General features: G+C 43.7%; 1 protein-coding gene across 19 annotated transcripts in view; it reads left to right on the plus strand.

Annotated features, from left to right (window-relative positions):
• Window positions 1-18,098, plus strand: part of LOC110492194 (pleckstrin homology domain-containing family A member 7) — a 155,479-nt gene that overhangs the window by 65,569 nt on the left and 71,812 nt on the right. Inside the window, exon 1 of one of the 19 annotated variants that reach the window (XM_021566384.2) lies at window positions 5,552-5,626. The exons of the other annotated variants lie outside the window; for them this stretch is intronic. The gene's annotated coding sequence lies outside the window, so the exon portion shown is untranslated. Of the gene's footprint in view, window positions 1-5,551; window positions 5,627-18,098 lie in introns of those variants that run through there. 19 annotated transcript variants of the gene reach the window in all.

Below are 18,098 nucleotides of genomic sequence, written 5' to 3' on the forward strand. Positions count from 1 at the left end.
CACATTTAAAAAGAGTTGCCTTTTTTCTGGGCAAACTTCGTCACAAACTTTAATCATGCAGTTTTTGATGAAATCCCCCTCCGTAAATGGCCGGGCTGATTTAGCGATCTCTTCTGCCAAAATAAAACTGGCCTTGACAGCAGCCTGGCCTTGTGATTTGGCTTTTTTGAACAGAGCCTGTCGAGATTTGAGGCCTCGTTTTAATTCCTCTGCCTTTTGTAGCCTTTGTTCCATGTCCATATTCTTGTTTTTGTCCGCGTGTTTCGTTTCATAATGTCGTCTCAGATTATACTCTTTCAGTACCGCCACACTTTCTCCACACAGAAGACACACAGGTTTTCCAGCTACCTTCGTGAACATATACTCCGACTCCCACCTTGTTTGAAACCCCCGGTTCTCAGTATCCACCTTCCGTTTTGCCATTTTTGATGGGTATCTGAAAGTTAATTTTACTGTGATGCTGACGACTGCTGTGCCAATAAATATTGAAATGAAGCAGCCTACTGCTCGGTGCGTCACCTTTGCATTGTGGGAAATGTAGTATTGGTGCGTGTAAAAGATCTGCGGGCTGCCGGCTTGCTGCGGGCCGGTTCTAATAATAAATCAAGATCATCCCAGGGGCCGTAAAAAACCTTCTTGCGGGCCGGACGTGGCCCGCGGGCCTTGACTCTGACATATGTGGTCAAGTGGATCGAGAGAGGGTTGAGGGGGGAGATAGGGAATGGCATAAGCGGTAGGGAGAGAGACAGAGAATGGGGTCTTAGACAGGCGTACACAACAAGCAGTCAATCTGGAGAAAGAGACATTGAGAGAGAAAAAGTATCGTCTCACTTTCGAATCAATATGTATCATGTCAAACCATGGACGAGACAGAGCCCACTTTCTTTTTGGGGGGGGGGGGGGGGGGGGGACGACAAACGATTTGATGAATCTCTTTCCTGGATAATCTTGTCATCTTGATGACCTGCAGGTGTAGCCTAAAGCATGTCTGATCAACAGAACATGTTTAACCTGACATGCGTCACTGCTATGTTGTAGATAAGCCAGCTAAATTGTGAGCGGTCTAAACAAAGTGTAAACACTACGGTCCAATTGTCACACTGAGATTTTCCCACTGAGCTGTGTGACCGGAGTCAGTTACCCAGGTCCACATTCTCACGTCATTGTGGTGTTTATTGGAATGGGGTGTCCTCATCTCTATTCTGTTTTCACTACATATCAGTGTTTTTTCACTAGGATTGTCCGTCGATGAACAGATGATCTCTGCATGTGTAATTCCTACCGTGAAGCATGGAGGAGGAGGTGTGATGGGATGCTGTATCGCTGCAGAATGCTGTGGTAGCTATACTGGTTAAGTGTGCCTTGAATTCTAAATAAATCACACATACCGTGTCACCAGCAAAGCACCCCCACATCATCTGGTTTGCATTTAGTGTTCCTATCACATGTTTTTCAACAGCACAAGGACCCAACACACCTCAAGGCTGTGTATGGGCTATTTGACCAAGAAGGAGAGTGATGGAGTGCTGTATCAGATGACCTGTCCTCCACAATCACCCGACCTCAACCCTGTTGAGATGGTTTGGGATGAGCTAGACTGCAGAGTGATGGAAAAGCAGCCAACAAGTTCTCAGCATATGTGGGAACTCCTTCCAGACTGCTGGAAAAGCATTCTAGGTGAAGCTGGTTGAGAGAATCCCAAGAGTGTGCAAAGCTATCAAGGCAAAGGATGGCTACATTGAAGAATCTCACTTTTTTTGGTTACTACATGATTCCGTATGTGCTATTTCATAGTTTTGATATCTTCACTATTATTCTACAATGTAGACAATAGTAAAAAATAATGGTGTAGTAGATGTGTCAACTTTTGACTGGTACTGTATGAAAGATTATGTGAAAATCTATGTAAAACTTAATGTGAAATATCATCACATGTGAAGTGTTCCAAAAACACATGGTTTCTCATGTACAAAACATGTGGAAATGTCACATGTGAAGTCGTGATTTTTTTCCCCCGTAAGGGTCGTTCCCATTTTCCATTCAGTCCATCAATTTGATGTATTTATTTATTCTTAATCTCCCTCTTCCCTCTACCTCCTCTCCTCCATCTTTCCCCCACACTCTATCACTTTCTCTCAAACACACCATCTGTCCCCTGTCACTTCCCTGGACCATGAAACTCTGAAAAGACAAGAGAAAAATGTTATCAAGTTATGCAGATGGAAGATGAACAGAACCCTAGTCCTTTATGTAAACTTTCCTCTCTCTCTCTCACACACACACACACACACACACACACACACACACACACACACACACACACACACACACACACATGCACACTTTACTCCTGAGATAGCTTCCCCTAATCCTCCCTCCCTCAGTCTCTCATTTGCAGTGAATGCATAACCTGCCGTGTGTAGACTAGACTGGGTTTTGGAGTCGGCGTAGGCTCTTCTCTAACGAGTCTTGATACTGCTCAGTGCTCACCGCACTCATCCCAATCACACAACGCCACAACGCTGTCTCTCTGCCATCAGTGTTTATGCTAATGTGAATATTTGTATTATCTCCAAGTGGGTTTAATGGAAGCGAATCAGGCACAGAAGCAGACTTCCAAAATGGCCGCGTTGATTTGTGCGTGGACAAGGGTCGAACAACCAGCTCTCTAATTTCCATAGCTATCGGAGAAAAGAGTTGTGCTCATCAGTGAACAAGTCCAACTCCAGAGGAAGTTTGAGTGATTGAGGAAACACCTCTTGATGTGAACTTGCTAGCGTGTTGAAGCTAACTTGGTTGATTGAGAAACTCTGCTTAAAGTAATAAAACTTGCCGAACTCATTTTAAGTTAACTTTACCAAGTGTTTTAAGTTAATTTCATCCCATGAAAAACTTAATGTAAGCACAAAGGCTTGACCTTGCTAAAATTTGGCAAGGAGAAATGATCTTGTTAAGTGAACTCAATTAAATGAACAAGATGAGCAAACCATGACCGGGCAATTTTTGTTTTTACTTGAGTAAACTTGACCTATCCTGATACTCACCTCCGTTACCTTGACCTTGTCTGACAACACTGTGTTTTGACACTGACACCCAGAGGGAAGTAGTGGTATAGTGTAAACTATAAATCACTCACACAAATGTTCACGCAATGTTAGCAGGCCTGTAATGTTAGCAGGCCTGTAATGTTAGCAGGCCTCTAATGTTAGCGCTGGAGCTGTAAGACCAGTTGTTTCCCTCTACATCCCAGTCGCACACATACATACACAAGTCGGTTCTCCTCCAATGTATTGCAGTTTAACAATGCGAATATGCAGTAGTACATCCGATTTGAATGCATTTTGGATTGTGCACGTGTTCTGAGACAGTGCCGACAGTTCAACGGAGGGTCAGGTCCAACCTGTTCATTGGAGGAGACGGTTGTCGTCTATTTCAGGCTAGCTACTGCCAAGCCTGGAGACAGCAAGAAAAGTCCAATGGGGTAACTATAGGTTAGGTCCCTGTACCCTCTCAATCCAGACCAAGTTTATAGTCTTCTCTATTCTAGCCAAGTTCCTTCCCGCTTCTTTCTTTCGTCTGTTTGTAATCCACATTGTTTTGGAGACGAGACACACTTATTTTTTTTACCCTTATTTTACCAGGTAAATTGACTGAACACATTCTCATTTACAGCAATGACCTGGGGAATAGTTAAAGGGGAGAGGGGGATAAATGAGCCAATTGGAGGCTGGGGATGATTAGGTGACCATGATGGTACGAGGGCCAGATTGGGAATTTAGCCAGGGCACCGGGGTTAACACACTTCTGCTCTTACGATAAGTGCCATGGGATTTTTAGTGACCACAGAGATTCAGGACACCCATTTAACGTCCCATCTGAATGACTGCACACCACACAGGGCATTTTTCCTCAATCACTGCCCTGGGGCATTGGGATATTTTTTTTTAGACCAGAGGAACGAGTACCTCCTACTGGCCCTCCAACATCTGAGGCATATGTCACAAAGCCAGCTAGACATATTTGGGATTTTCTAAAGATGGCTATCTTCAGTTAGCTTCACAGTCCTATGAAGTTGGATACTGATGAATCACCTGTCATTAGACCGCAGACATACTTATTTGGTCTGTGAGTTTATACATAACCAACAACATTTTGGGGTCACGAGACACCTGGACTTCAGATCTCTTGCTTGTTTTGGTGGCGTCAACACATCGTTGATTAACATATCACACCAGCTAGACAATGGGAGTTGGAATACACAAACCTCTCATTGCAAAATGGCCGCCTCCGTGTCGGCGTGTTCCGCTATCAACAGCATGTTGCACGAGGTTGTCGCATCATAGCCAGCAGGCACTCCATGCCAGGTGTGTCAGTGATGCCTATGCCCCGACTATGCCCGTTATCACTGGCATGTTGTCGATGCCAGGCTGTCACCAGAATTGAGTGCCCCCTTCCCCCTCTCTTGTGCTGGAGATGCCCTTGTTGTTCAGGGCCACGGTGAAACAGGAGAGTGGGGGGGTGGCACTGGTTACAAGCTGGCCAAATAGATCAGGCTGCTGGGTTAGGGTTAGGCTGTGACGTCAAGCCCTCGGCTGAAAGCAATCCCACAAGTTATACTTCCTTTATCGAAAGGACAACAGAGGAGGTAGAGAGGCTTGTTAGTTTGGTATAGAGAAGAATACGGAGGCTTGGGAACATGGCGAGATGAAGGCATACTGTGTGTGTGTACAGTACGTGCATGTGTCTGTGTTTGTGTTTGCGCGCACATTGCTATTGTGGACGAGAGCAGAGCAGAAGACGAATTTCCGTCGTAACAGATGGCCAAATAAAGTTTGAAATTGTGGATTCGTATGAAAGGAACAAACTCACCGTTAGCTTTTCCTGTTCTCGGCAACAAAGGCTTCTTGAAGTCACTGCCAAGACAACCTCATGATATTTATTTGAGGTGAACACCCAAGTACCTCTGAGGGGCCCAGTCCTAAAGGATTTGGAGTTCGCTGCAAAACAAATGCCCAAAAATAGCACCTCAAATATGATATTTCAGAAGAGGCTTGTTACGGAGGATATGGTCAAATGGCCGTATAATGGCGCATGTGTAGCAGTCTAATGGCCCATGCTCATCCTGTGTGGTTAATAACCCTCATTAAAGTGATTTGTGTCGCCAGACACAGAGAGAATTCTACACACAGCCGGCCGACACTGATAAATGGGCCTACTTTCTCCATGTGCCAATACCCATAGCTTTCTCTGACGTTCCCATTCTGGTAGGCATCTGTAGACTTTAGTTTATCTCAATAGATCTGATTTTTGTTTTATGGCATTTCTGCGTGCTCTGTATAAGGGGGACGTGAGACCGTGGTAGTTTGGAGCAAGGCTACGTTGGGTCACTTGCCTCTCAGTGTACTGCCTCTCACAGTCGTACTGGGAAGCCAACGAGGGAGAAAGAGGGAACGAGAGAGCAAGGTGTGGGTCAGATAGTATTCCCCCGCATTCCCTCCTCCCTATGACAGGACCTAGCTACTGGGATAGCACATTAACCTCCCTCTCCCCCTTCCCTCTAAACACAGGAATAGCTCATACACACCCACAGACCAGCAGAGTGAAAGCCGTAGCCATGTGGAAGCAGGTAAAAGAGTCCAGTTTGATTTAACCCTTAACTTTCATTTAACCATTTTAAAAAGCTCTGTGTTTTGTAAGTGCTCACCCTTCCAGCAATCTAGGGATGTAAGTGCTCACCCTTCCAGCAATCTAGGGAGAGTGAGAGGCAGAGAGAGAGGGGGCAAGGTATAACTGAGCTATTGGGATACTGAGGCGACATTGACCGAGGGGGCAATGCACGAGCTATAGTAACTGCCTAGTGGTTCTGGCTCTAGGGAAACAAATGGAAGCAGCTCTGAAACGGCACTAGAACTGTAGTTACTGTCATAGTTCAGCTGAGGTGCTGTTTTTATTTGGAAGCTGTAGCAGCAAGTCACTTTGGTGAGCTTGGGCTTTGCTTGGATATTAGCCTACAATACTGTATATATCTTCAGAGGGTTGTGCAGCTACACAGGCTAATTATTGATCTGTTGCGATGGTACAGCCAGGTGTGCACGTGCTAGCTTTAGCTGGGATTTGATTGAGATTTTAAAGAGATAAAGAGCTAGAGTTCTCATTTAGCTGATAAAAATGTAATTGAGGAAGAGGGAATGGCTTTAGTGAGCTTAACTGTGAAATAAAGTTGACACTTGCTTTACTAGGATGCAGAGTAACCTTATAACTTTTCTTGGAGGTGTGAAGGTTTTATAGTTTTGGTAAATGTTGTACATAGGGCTGTGAAGATAATGGAATTGTGGGTTCATTGTAATGCAAATGGTAATAATGGGGCTACTAACTAACTGTGCTATTTTGTGTTTTTTTTTTTGCAATTGTTTAACTTATTTTGTACATAAGGTTGCTGCTACCGTCTCTTATGACCGAAAATAGCTTCTGGATATCAGAACAGCAATTACTCTCACCTCAAACAAAGATTTCTTTCTTTAATGAGTCTGACGCGAAGGATATACGGTTTCACCGAGTCAGGGCTGAACGACGACATGGATAATATTCATCTGGCTGGGTTTTCCGTGTATCGACAGAACAGCTATGTCTGGTAAGACGAGGGGTGGGGGTGTGCGTCTATTTGTCAATAACAGCTGGTGTGCAAAGTCTAATATTAAGGAAGTCTTCGAGGTATTGCTCGCCTGAGGCAGAGGTACTTCATGATAAGCTGTAGACCACACTATCTACCATGAGTGTTGATCTATATTTTTCGTAGCCGTCTATTTACCATGACAAACCGATGCTGGCACTAAGACCGCACTCAACAAGCTGTATAAGCCATAAGCAAACAAGAAAATGCTCATCCAGGAGCGGTCCTCCTAGTGGCCGGGGACTTTAGTGCAGGCAAACTTAAATCCGCTTTACCTAATTTCTACCAGCATGTCACATGTGCAACCAGAGGGGAAAACAACTCTAGACCACCACAGAGACAGATACTTAAGCTCTTCCTTACCCTCCATTTGGCAAATCTGACCATAATTCTATCCTCCTGATTCCTGCTTTACAACCAAAAACTAAAGCAGGAAGTACCAGTGACTCGCTCAATATGGAAGTGGTTAGATGACGCGGATGCTACGCTACAGGACTGTTTTGCTAGAACAGACTGGAATATGTTCCAGGATTTATCCAATGGCATTGAGGAGTATACCACCTCAGTCACCGGCTTCATCAATAAGTGCATTGATGATGTCGTCCCCACAGTGACCGTACGTATATATCTCAACAAGAAGGCATGGATTACAGGCAGCATCCGCACCGAGCTTCAGGCTAGAGCTGCCGCTTTCAAGGAGTGGGACAGTAATCCGGACGCTTATAAGAAATCTCGCTATGCCCTGAAATGAACCATTAAACAAGCAAAGCGTCAATACAGGACTAAGATTGAATCCTACTACACCGGCTCTGAAGCTCGTCGGATGTCGCAGGGCTGGCAAACTATTACAGACTACAAAGGGAAACCCAGCTGTGACCTGCCCAGTGTGATCACGCTCTCGGTAGCCGATGTGAGCGAGACCTTTAAACGGGTCAACATTCACAAGGCCGCAGGGCCAGACGGATTACCAGGACGTGTACCCAGAGCATGTACAGCACTTTGAGATATTAGCTGATGTACAAAGGGCTATATAAATACATTTGATTTGATGTGCGGACCAACTGGCAAGCGTCTTCACTGATATTTTCAACCTCTCCCTAACCGAGTCTAATATCCACATGTTTATTATCTGTGCATAGTCACTTTACCCCAACCTACATGTACAAACTACCTCGACTAACCTGTACCTCCACACACAGCCTCGTTATTTTACTGTTTCTTTTCATTTTTTACTTTAGTTAGTAAAAATTTTCTTAACCCTATTTGAAAAAAATAATTATTGGTTAACGGCTTGTAAGTTAGCATTTCACGGTAAGGTCTACACCTGCTCTATTCGGCACTTTTGATTTGATTAAACTGTTATTTTATTTTTAGTTAAATTTCGCAAGGTAAATTTTTTTTTTATCTTTTGAAATTGACATACCAAAAGTAATACAACACAGCTTTGGTGACACCCCTATCGTAAAAACAAATGATTTGACAGCTTTGAACTTTTTGAAAAATCATTTTACGAGCAGAGTGGAACTTATGGGCTATTACTGCAATTTGACAAACTATACAGAAATATAAAGTTGAATGCCCCTTCACCTAAAATGAATGTATTCCGAATTTTTTTTTAGTTTACATTTATTGTCCATAATTGTCGCTGTTATACAATAATTGTGCCAGCCCATATCATGCGACTTGAAAGGAGTTGAGATGCATTCCTTACGTTAGTTGTAGGTGTAGTTAGTCGTACTGTACTGTAGTTGTACTGCCTAGTTGGACTGTATATTTTGCTGTATTGCAGTTTCTTGTATAGCTTGTGTAGCTATATTTAAGTGATGGATTGAAATTGTGCAATTATGCCCTTTTTTTCTACTTACCCAGAGTCAAATGAATTAATGGGTACCGTTTTTATACAGTACCAGTCAAAAATGTGTACACACCTACTCATTTCAGGTTTTTTCTGTATTTGTTTTACTATTTTCTACATTGTAGAATAATAGTGAAGATATCAGAACTATGAAATAACACATAGGGAATAATGTAGTAACCTAAAAAGTGTTAAACAAATCAAAATATATTTTATATTTGAGATTTTTTAAAGTAGCCACCCTTTGCCTTCATGATAGCTTTGCACACTCTTGGCATTCTCTCAACCAGCTTCATGAGGTAGTAACCTGGAATGCATTTAAATTAACAGGTGTGCCTTGTTCGTTTGTGTTATTTATTTCCTTATCAATGCGTTTGAGACAATCAGTTGTGTTGTGACAAGGTAGGGGTGGTATACAGAAGATAGCCAGCCGTATTTGGTAAAATACCAAGTCCATATTATGGCAAGAACAGCTCAAATAAGCAAAGAGAAACGTCAGAATCCGGACAATTTCAAGAACTTTGAACGTTTTTTCAGCTGCAGTTGCAAAAACCATCAAGCGCTATGATGAAACTGTCTCTCATGAGCACCGCCACAGGAAAGGAAGACCCAGAGTTACCTCTGCTGCAAAGGATTAGTTCATTCGAGTTACCAGCCTCAGATTGCAGCCCAAATAAATGCATCACAGAGTTCAGGCAATAGACACATATCAACATCAACTGTTCAGAGGAGGCTGTGTGAGTCAGGCCTTCATGGTCAAATTGCAAAGAAACCACTACTAAAGGACACCAATAAGAAGAAGAGACTTGCTTGGGCCAATAAACACAAGCGATGGTTATTAGGCCGGTTGAAATCTGTCCTTTGGTCTGACGAGTCCACATAATTTTGGGGGGGGGGGGGGGGTTCAACTGCCGTGTCTTTGTGAGACGCAAAGTAGGTGATCAGATGATCTCCACGTGTGGTTCCCACCGTGAAGCATGGAGGAGGAGGTGTGATTGTGTGGGGGTGCTTTGCTGGTCACACTGTCAGTGATTTATTTTAACCAGCATGGCTACCACAGCATTCTGCAGCAATACGCCATCCCATCTGGTTTTCACTTAGTCTCACTATCATTTTCAACAGGACAATGACCCAAAAAACACCTCCAGGCTGTGTAAGGGCTGTTTGACCAAGAAGGAGAGTGATTGATTGAGTGCTGCATCAGATGACCTGGCCTCCACAATCACCTGGCCTCAAACTAATTGAGATGTTTTGGGATGAGTTGGACTGCAGAGTGAAAGGAAAAGCAGCCAACAAGTGCTCAGCATATGTGGGAACTCCTTCAAGACTGTTGGAAAAGCATTCCTCATGAAGCTGGTTGAGAGAATGCCAAGAGTGTGCAAAGCTGTCATCAAGGCAAAGAGGTGGCTACTTTTGAAGAATCTCACTTTTGTTTTGTTGCTTACCACATGATTCCATACGTGTTATTTAATAGTGTTGATGTCTTCACTATTATTCTACAATGTAGAAAATACAATAAAAAAAATAAAAAAAACCTTGATTGAGAAGGTGCGTCCAAACGTTTTACTGGTGCTGTATCTCTGTGTGCGGTTTGAACGTAGTTTCTGGAGCCATCGCTAACTAGCGTTAGCGCAATGACGACATATACAGGAGCCGCTAGCATGCTGAGGTGCCTACTGACTGTAGTGATGCCTTTTTTTAATGTGATGAAAAGGCCAACATATAAACCTGCTTGCTGCTGTTGCTAGCCTGGCTCCCACTGTATTTGACTTAGGGGTGGCAGCGTAGCCTAGTGGTTAGAGCGTTGGACTAGTAAACGGAAGGTTGCAAGTTCGAATCCCCTGAGCTGACAAGGTACAAATCTGTCGTTCTGCCCCTGAACCAGACCATTAACCCACTGTGTAAGAACTTGTTATTAACTGACTTGCCTAGTTAAAAAAAAGTTTTACAAATCCGTGGCAGGGTTGTGTGTGTGTGATTGTGTGCACGTTCACTTTTACGTGTGTGTACGAATGTGTACATGCTGTATGTGGTGTGCGTGTGATGGTTGTGTGTGGAGGCTTGTATATCCAGTCCTAACTACCCACCTCTTGAAATCAATCTGTGCCTTTTTAACAATAGTTCAAAGTCTGCGTTGAAACAGTTTTCTTTTGGAGGAGAGTGCTGGTGTTCCGAGTTCTCAACTTCTGATGACACCGGAGCCTCTTCATCTCTTTAACAAAAGCCAGCATGTGGGATGGAAGGATAATTATTAGCTGTATTATTCAGAGCCTACATAGCTGCTCCACTCAAAGGGCTACTTTAAATGTCTGTCTTTGCCACCACGTACGCAGACACCCACATCGCATTACACACGCCAACGTATACACACACACACACACTGATACCCACATTGCATTAGACACGCCAACTTATATATATATACACACACACACACACACACACACACATAGCATTACACACGCCAACTTTTATATATATATATATATACACACACACACACACACACACACACACACACACACACACACACACACACACACACACACACACACTGATACCCATACAAACGAATGCCACACACGTATACATGGACAGACGGACCGACTCATGCGCGCGCACACTCACACACCCACACCTCTCCGCACTTTGAATGGGAATGACCTCGCTCTGTCCCTCAGAATGCACCAACAACCGCCCTCCTTTCTCTCCCTCCCTCCCCTCCCTCCGTCCCTACATCTGTCCTCCGCCCTGCATTTCAAACACATTTCATCTGGAAACCTTTAAATAGACCTGACCTTTTTGACTGAACACACACACACCCACTCACCAAATAGATGTTTTGAAGCAATCTGTCTTCCTCAGCGCGCAGCTCTCGCAAACCTGCCAGCTGTCTCACGCCAGTAGATACGGAGACAAATGTCTCCACTTAGGATTGGATGAGACGTCAGTGAGGAGAAGAGGCTGCATCCCGAAAGGTACCCTGTTCCCTATTTAGTGCATACATTTTGACCAGGACCATATGGGCACTGGTCAAAAGTAATGCACTATTTAGGGAATAAGGTGCCATTTGTGACGTAACCTGCTGTTCAAAGCCAACATATTTAGCCTTTGATACGCTACATGACCAAATGTATGTGGACACCTACTCGTCAAACATCTCATGGCAAAATCATGGGCATTAATTCATATGGAGTTGGTCCCCCCACTCTTCTTGGAATGCTTTCCACTAGATGTTGTAACATTGCTTTTAGGACTTGCTTCCATTCAGCCACGAGTATTTGTGAGGTCGGTCACTGATGTTGGGCGATTAGGCCTGGCTCGCAGTAGGGGTTCCAATTCATCCCAAAGGCATTCGATGTGGTTGAGGTCAGGGCCCTGTGCTGGCCAGTCAAGTTCTTCCACACCGAGCTGACTGTATGGCCCTCACTTTGTGCACAGGGGCATTGTCATGCTGAAACAGGAAAGATCCTTCCCCAAACTGTTGCCACAAAGTAGGAAGTGCAGAATCGTCTAGAATGTCATTGTATGCTGTAGCATTAAGATTTCCCTTCACTGGAACTAAGGGGCCTAGCCCAAACCATGAAAAACAGCCCCAGACCATTATTTATCCTCCACCAAACGTTACAGTTGTCACTATACCTTGGGGCAGGTAATGTTCTCGTGGCATCCGCCAAACCCAGATTAGTTTGTCGGCCTGCCAGATGGTGAAGCGTGATTCATCACTCCAGAGAATGCATTTCCAGTGCTCCAGAGTCCAATGGCGGCAAGCTTTACACCACTTCAGCCGACCCTTGGCATTGCGCATGGTGATCTTAGGCTTGTGTGCGGTTGCTCGGCCACAAAAAAACATTTTATGAAGCTCCTGACACAGTTATTGTGTTGATGTTGCTTCCAGAGGCAGTTTGGAACTCGGTAGTCAGTGTTGCAACCGAGGACAGACTTGCTAAGCGCTTCAGCACTCTGCGGTCACTTCTCACTAAAAGACACATGACAGCCCGCTTGGAGTTTGCCAAAAGGCACCTAAAGACTCAGACCATGAAAAACAAGATTCTCTGGTCTGATAAAACCAAGATTGAAAGCTTTGGCCTGAATGGCAAGCATCACTTCTGGAGTAAACCTAGCACCATCCCCACGGTGAAGCATGGAGGTTGCGGAGACTAGTCAGAATCAAGGAAAAGATGAATGGAGCAAAGTACAGAGAGATCCTTGATGATATCTTGCTCCAGAGCGCTCAGAACCTCAGACTGGGGTGAAGGTTCACCATCCAACAGGACAACGACCCTAAGCACACAGCCAAGCCAACGCAGGAGTGGCTTCGGGACAGGTCTCTGAATGTCCAGCCAGAGCCCGGACTTGAACCCATGCAGCAATGCTCCCCATTCAACCTGACAGAGCCTGAGAGGATCTGAAGAGAAGAATGGGAGAAACTCGCCAAATACAGGTGTGCCAAGCTTGTAGCGTTTTATCCAATAAGACTCAAGGCTGTAATCTCTGCCAAAGGTGCTTCAAAAAAGTACTGAGTGAAGGGTCTGAATATTTATGTAAATGTGATATTTCAGTTTTATTATTATTATTTATTTATATAAAATAGCCAAAAAAATCTACAAACATGTTTTTGCTTTGTCATTATGGGGTATTGTGTGTAGATTGATGAGGGGGAAAAAAAACAAGGCTGTCGGCTTTCTCTCTCTCTCTCGGAGGACCTGAGCCCTAGGACCATGCCTCAGGACTACCTGGCCTGATGACTCCTTGCTGTCCCCAGTCCACCTGGCCGTGCTGCTGCTCCAGTTTGATTTGATTTAACGTAAAAAAAAAATGGATAATAAGTCTGAATACTTTCCGAATGAGGGGAGGGGGGGTGTAGAGTTGAAGTCGGAAGTTTACATACAATTAGGTTGGAGTCATTAAAACTTGTTTTTCAACCACAACACAAATTTCTTGTTTAAAAACTATAGTTTTGGCAAGTCGGTTAGGACATCTACTTTTGTGCAAGTCATTTTTCCAACAATTGTTTACAGACAGGTCATTTCACTTATAATTCACTGTATCACAATTCCAGTTGGTCAGAAGTTGACATACACTAAGTTGACTGTGCCTTTAAACAGGTTGGAAAATTCCAGAAAATTATGTAATGGCTTTAGAAGCTTCTGTTAGGGTAATTGACATCATTTGAGTCAATTGGAGGTGTACCTGTGGATGTATTTCAAGGCCTACCTTCAAACTCGGTGCCTCTTTGCTTGACATCATGGAAAAATCAAATGAAATCAGCCAAGACCTCAGAAAAAAATGGTAGACCTCCACAAGTCTGGTTCATCCTTGGGAGCAATTTCCAAACGACTGAAGGTACCACGTTCATCTCTACAAACAATAGTATGCAAGTATAAACACCATGGGACCACGCAGCCGTCATACCACTCAGGAACGAGACGTGTTCTGTCTCTCAGAGATGAACATACTTTGGTGCGAAAAGTGCAAATCATCCCCAGAACAACAGCAAAGGACCTTGTGAAGAGGCTGGAGGAAACAGGTACAAAAGTATCTATATCCAGAGTAAATTGACATAACCTGAAAGGCCGCTCAGCAAGGAAGAAGCCACTGCTCCAAAACTGCCATAAAAAAGCCAGACTACGGTTTGCAACTGCACATGGGAACAAAGATCGTACTTTTTGGAGAAATGTTCTCTGGTCTGATGAAACAAAAATAGAACTGTTTGGCCATAATGACCATTGTTCTGTTTGGAGGGACAAGTGGGAGGCTTGCAAGCCGAAGAACACTGAAGCACGGGGGTTGGCAGCATCATGGGTTGGGGGGTGCTTTGCTGCAGGAGGGACTAGTGCACTTCACAAAATAGATGGCATCACGAGGATGGAAAATGATGTGGATATATTGAAGCAACATCTCAAGACATCAGTCAGGAAGTTAAAGCTTGGTCGCAAATGGCTCTTCCAAATGCACAGTGACCCCAAGCATACTTCCAAAGTTGTGGCTAAATGGCTTAAGGACAATAAAGTCAAGGTGTTGGAGTGGTCATCACAAAGCCCTGACCTCAATCCTATAGAAAATTTGTGGGCAGAACTGAAAAAGCATGTGCGAGCAAGGAGGCCTACAAACCTGACTCAGTTACACCAGCTCTGTCAGGAGGAATGGTGCAAAATTATCCAAACCTATTGCGGGAAGCTTGTGGAAGACTAACTGAAACATTTGACCCAAGTTAAACAATTTAAAGGCAATGCTACCAAATACTAATTGAGTGTATGTAAACTTCTGACCCACTGGGAATGTGATGAAAGAAATAAAAGTTGAAATAAATAAATCCTATTATTCTGACATTTCGCATTCTTAAAATAGTGCTGATCCAAACTGACCTAAGACAGGGAATTTTTACTTCGATTAAATGTCAGGAATTGTGAAAAACTGAGTTTAAATGTATGAGGCTAACGCGTAATGTAAACTTCCGACAGAGAAATGGACAGCGGTTAATTTATTACGGGCCTGTATTCAGTCTTGTAGGAGTGCTGGTTTAGGATCAGTTTTGCCTTTTTAAATGTTTTTAAACGCTTTGTGAATACGGGCCCTTCTTTTCTTCTCTAATTTCATCATGAGAAAATGGGAGAATGGACTAAGACTTTATCAACAGGCATTTGCACAATGTTGTCCAGTCAATCTTCATCTCGCATCACTAATGACTCTTATCTGCATGTGTAGGAACTTAAAGCAGAGAGCCGCCAGACAGAGAGCAGTGTGCAGCATGGCCTGCGTCCCAAATGCCACCCTATTCAGTGCACTGCTTGAGTTCACAGTTCTGCTTGAACCATGCACTGAAGCATTTTCACAGGTTGACACTGGTGAGCTTTTTAGCCTCTCTCTCACTCAGTGATAGTGGTTTTGATATAGGAGAAAGCTGGTTTCTCAGAGGGAAATGCATACTGTACTGGATGAGAAAAAAGGAAACCGTTTTAAGCCTAGGCCTATTGTAGGCGTATTTTAAGAAAAGTGTGTGTGTGTGTGTGTGTGTGTGTGTGTGTGTGTGTGTGTGTGCGCGCGTGCGTGCGAACAATAACAGCCCTTTGCTGCTGTCCTGACAGGACTCGGTACAGAGCCCCTGACAGAGCACAGCACTTCAATAGCACCGCTAACCAAACAACACAGCAGCCTGCTTTTACAGTAAACACACACACTCGGGAGACTTGAATTAAGTCTGAAATGGGAGCAGGTTAGGAGAATGTAGGTTAAATACTGGTTTTCGGTTGTGTTGGTTATAGGGATGTGACAAAGGGAGAGAGAGAAAAAATTACATACAAAAAATGCTTAAAATTTCATGTGAATTCACATGGCATCTGTGCTGCTGTCAACCGTCTCACAGTGCGTCACTTTCAGATAGTACAGGGACAATGCTTAACCATCATTGCTGTACCTCAATTCCATCTCGCAAAGTTTGGATTTCCTTCTCATTTACAGTTTTAAGTCGAAAGTTTACATACACCTTAGCCGAGTACATTTAAACTCAGTTTTTCACGATTCCTGACATTTATTCAGAGTACAAATTCCCTGTCTTTGGTCAGTTAGGATCACCACTTTATTTTAAGAATGTGAAATGTCAGAATAATAGTAGAGTGATTTATTTCAGATTTTATTTCTTTCATCACGTTCCCAGTGGGTCATAAGTTTACATACACTCAATTCGAATTTGGTAGCATTGCCTTTAAATTGTTTAAATTGGGTCAAATGTTTCGGGTAGCCTTCCACAAGCTTCCCACAATAAGTTGGGTGAATTTTGGCCCATTCCTCCTGACAGAGCTGGTGTAACTGAGTCAGGTTTGTAGACCTCCTTGCTCACACCCATTTGCAACCAAGCTTTAGCTTACTGACTGATGTCTTGAGATGTTGCTTCAATATATCCACATCATTTTCCAACCTCATGATGCCATCTATTTTGTGAAGTGCACCAGTCCCTCCTGCAGCAAAGCACTCCCACGACATGATGCTGCCACCCGTGTGCTTCACAGTTGGGATGGTGTTCTTCAGCTTGCAAGCCTTCCCCTTTTTCCCACCAAACATAACGATGGTCATTATGGCCAAACAATTCCATTTTTGTTTCATCAGACCAGAGGACAATTCTCCAAAAAGTACCATCTTTGTCCCCATGTGCAGTGGCAAACCGTAGTCTGGCTTTTTTATGGCTGTTTTGGAGCAGTGGCTTCTTCCTTGCTGAGCGGCCTTTTAGGTTAAGTCAATATAGGACTCGTTTTACTGTGGATATAGATACTTTTGGACCTGTTTCCTCCAGCATCTTCACATTGTCCTTTGCTGTTGTTCTGGGATTGACTTGCACTTTTCGCACCAAAGTATGTTCATCTCTAGGAGACAGAACGTCTGCTTCCTGAGCGGTATGACAGCTGTTTGGTCCCATGGTGTTTATACTTGCGTACTATTGTTTGTACAGATGAATGTGGTACCTTCAGGCGTTTGGAAATTGCTCCCAATGATGAACCGGACTTGTGGAGGTCTACAATTGTTTTTCTGAGGTCTTGGCTGATTTTATTTTGATATTCCCATGATGTCAAGCAAAGAGGCACTGAGTTTGAAGGTAGGCCTTGAAATACATCCATAGGTACACCTCCAATTGACTCAAATGATGTCAATTAGCCTAACAGAAGCTTCTAAAGCCATGATGACATTTTCTGGAATTTTCAAAGCTGTTTAAAGGCACAGTCAACTTAGTGTATGTAAACTTCTGACCCACTGGAATTGTGATACAGTGAAATCTGTCTGTCAAGAATTGTTGGAATAATTACTTGTCATGCACAAATTAGATGTCCTAACCGACTTGCCAAAACTATATTATGTTAACAAGAAATTTGTGGAGTTGTTGAAAAATTTGTTTTAATGACTCCAACCTAAGTGATTGTAAACTTCTGACTTCAACTGTAACTTCTCAGAGTATTGACATGCAGGACCGCTGCTGTCGCTTGATTTTCTCTGCCATTTTTACAACTGTTAACGATGATGACTTAGTGGAGGAGCGTCATCACAAAAATAAATGATTCCTCGACTCCTTTCATGCTGACTCCTGGTGTCTACTGCAATTTCTGAGTGTCAAGATTCGATTCCGCTAGGACTCCACTCCCAAGTTTCAGTATTTTTTGATTGGTGTAGAGTGATTTGTTGCCATACTTCCGAGAACACAAACACTTCCATCTTTCTTAGCGAGCTAGCGAGGGATGGAGAGCGACGGGAGGGGCACCGCATAGGCAAGTCGGCCACCAGGCAGACAGTCAGAACCGTGCACTAGGCCTGTCTATTGGCAGTCAAAACCTGTATCTTTCAATGAAATGCTGTATCTCGCAATTTCCTGGCTTGCAATGTCAAGCAACTTCCGTCAAGCAATCATCAATGAATAGGCTAGGATATTGAGATGAGCGAGATGCAACACTTCGCTCTCCCAGTCACACACAGTATCTGCGCAAGTGCACGGGTTCGTTTCACGCTGTTCTGTACGGTAGCCAGGGCACCAAACAGGAGAAATTGAACTTTGCGCTGCAATGCTCTTAGTTGATGCGGAAATAGACT

The sequence above is a fragment of the Oncorhynchus mykiss genome, chromosome 2 (genome assembly GCF_013265735.2).
Source record: "Oncorhynchus mykiss isolate Arlee chromosome 2, USDA_OmykA_1.1, whole genome shotgun sequence".
NCBI classification, from domain to species: Eukaryota; Metazoa; Chordata; class Actinopteri; order Salmoniformes; family Salmonidae; genus Oncorhynchus; species Oncorhynchus mykiss.